This window comes from Lycium ferocissimum, chromosome 8, assembly GCF_029784015.1.
Source record: "Lycium ferocissimum isolate CSIRO_LF1 chromosome 8, AGI_CSIRO_Lferr_CH_V1, whole genome shotgun sequence".
Classification (NCBI taxonomy): Eukaryota; Viridiplantae; Streptophyta; class Magnoliopsida; order Solanales; family Solanaceae; genus Lycium; species Lycium ferocissimum.
Window position 1 is genome coordinate 57713518 of NC_081349.1, and position 3031 is coordinate 57716548.

Consider the following 3031-nt stretch of genomic DNA (forward strand, 5'->3'; position numbering starts at 1 on the left):
AACATGTTAACAAGATCCTCCAAGAGATAACCGAATCAATACATGTCTATGTCTAAATAATCCAACCCAAAATTTTTTTTTAATACCACACCGACGAAAATTTAGTAGTTCATCCATGCCCGGCCATCCTTTGAAAATTTTCCTATCAAAAGATATAAGTCTTTGTAGTTTCTCCATTTGTTTAACTTCTTTTTGATCCATCTTCCCACCGAATTCCATTCTTAATCCCCAAATTCTTCTTTAAATGCAGTGGGGCCAGGGGTCCTTTTGTTCCTTAGTATTAGGTTTTAGAGGTTTAACGGGGAGGTTAAAAACTGGGTTTTTTTGTTTTGGGAGATTTGAGATGGGTTGAGCATTGGTTGTAGTAGGGTTGACATTTCTGCCCGTCAACCACCATAGGTGTTGCGACCCGACTAAGGGGCCATGACGGGTACCCGGAGCTTACTACCGAGCACCACTCATTATGCTAGTCATCATACTCATCCTGAACACATTTAATCTCGAAGGCAACGCATGCATATATATATATATATAGCCCTCACGGCTGGAAAAATGATATACAAAATACAATGTAGTCATCATGGGGCATCTACTACCCACACATACCATTATTTCCATATTTAAGCACATATTCTACTTCCTTCCATAATCCAAGTCTTTCAACCCCTCAATATTCCTAATAACATGAAATAACATAAAACTCACCTTAATCACTTCGGAACGTTTTGAGCCAATCTACTCCTGAGAATAAAATTTCACTTGAATGCCAAAGAAATGCATTTTCACAGTAAAACCTAGTAGGCTTCCTAGCATACGAATCTCTTAATCTTTACTTTGATCTTGGTTTCTTGCAAGGATTTGTTGTAGAAATAGAGGGAGGGTTTTGGAGAGTTCTAGAGAGATATAGGATCTGTTTGTGAGAGAATAATGAAATAAAAACGTGGGATCTTTTATTTATAATCAGGGCTGGAAACTTCCAGATCTGTGGGTCGACGAGCAGGGTCGACGGTCGTCGACGTGTCGACCGTCCGTCGACATGCCTCGTCGAACCGCAGCCTGAGATGCCTGATTGCAGAACCTGGTCGATGATGCCAGATGACAGCTGGTTGATGTGTCGACGATCGTCCTTTGGGCCGTCGACGGCGGCGGTTTTAGCAACGGCGAATCGCTCCATTTTGCTCTGATTCGATTTGTTTCACTTCTAATCCCCTCGAAATGTCAAGAATGCATGCTAATACTCCTGTACACATACAAGGTAAAATATCTCATGTCCAAAACTCTGGTGTGGATTACCGAACCGAAGGTACATACCGCCAATAAGCCAAAATCTCCTTACAACAAAACGGGAGGTGTAACATTCTTCCCCCCTTTTGGAACATTCGTCCTCGAATGTTAAGTTCTCGGGAATTCTATAAAAATTTTGCCAGGTTTCCCCTATAGTATGGTGCTACCATCCTGTCACAACAGCCCATAATAACATCGCCTCACAGGGCCACAACACAATAGCAAGTAATTATGGCCACACACGACCAAAAGCATTAAAAAGAAAGCATTGCATACCTCATAATACTGATGTCTCATCTTGAATCTCTTTCGAGGGTGGAAAAAATTGTGAATATTTGGACTTTATGTTTTCTTCCACTTTCCAAGTCATTTTTTCTCGGTTATTATTTTTCCACAAAACCTTAACTGAGGCTACCTTTTTATTTCTAAGCTTCCGTACTTACCGATCTAATATGGCTATAGGCACCTCTTCATAAGCCAACTTCTCTGTAAATTGAATATCATTAACTGGCACGATTCTAGCTGGATCTCCAACACATTTGCGGAGCATTGACACATGAAAGACTGGTGGACTGATTCAAGCTCTGGAGGTAAGTCCAGTTCATAAGCTACTTGGCCTATCCTGCAGATAATCTTATAAGGTCCAATGTATCGAGGACTTAATTTTCCCTTCTTGCCAAATCTCATCACGCCCTTCATTGGTGATACCTTCAAGAATACCCAATCATCAACTTGGAATTCTAAGTCTCACCGATGGTTGTCCGCATACGATTTCTGGCGACTTTGGGCTGTCAACAATCGATCTCGGATAACCTTGATCTTTTCCACCGCTTGTTGAATCAATTCTGGACCTATTAATTGTGTCTCTCGACTTCAAGCCATCCAATTGGGGATCTACACTTTCTTCCATATAGAGCCTCATACGGGGCCATCTGGATACTGGAATGATAACTATTATTATAAGCAAATTCGATAAGTGGCAAATGTTCATCCCAATTTCCTCCGAAGTCTAATATGCATGCCCGTAGCATGTCCTCCAAGGTTTGAATAGTGCATTCAGCTTGTCCATCAGTTTGCGGATGAAATACGGTGCTAAGTCTCACTTGAGTACCCAAACCTTCTTGGAAAGACTTTCGGAATTTAGCTGTAAATTATGCTCCTCTATCTGTGATAATAGACACTGGGACAGCATGAAGTCACACTATCTCTTTAAGATACAGCCTTGCATAATCTTCTGCCAAATATATGGTTCTGACTAGAAGGAAATGAGCTGATTTTGTGAATCTATTGACAATCACCCATATGGAGTCATACTTACGTCGGAAACGAGGTAACCCTACAATGAAATCCATATTGATCATTTCCCATTTCCAGGCTGGAATTTCCATGACTTGTAATAACCCTCCTGGCTTTTGATGCTCAATTTTCACTTGTTGGCAATTTGGACATTGGGCTACAAATTCTTCTATGTCCTTCTTCATTCCATTCCACCAATACATTAACTTAAGATCATGATACATCTTTGTCGCTTCTGGATGAATGGAATACCGAGAATAATGAGCTTCTTCTAGATCCAACAACGTAACTCTGCAATATTTGGAACACATAACCTACCTCGGTATCTAAGAACCCCATCTGTAGAAACTTCAAATGGCGACTTCTCTTTCTCAGGGAGTGTATCTCTGTAGTGACTCAGCTGTGGGTCTTCATATTGGCGCTCTCTCACCTCCATATCTATGGACGAAAT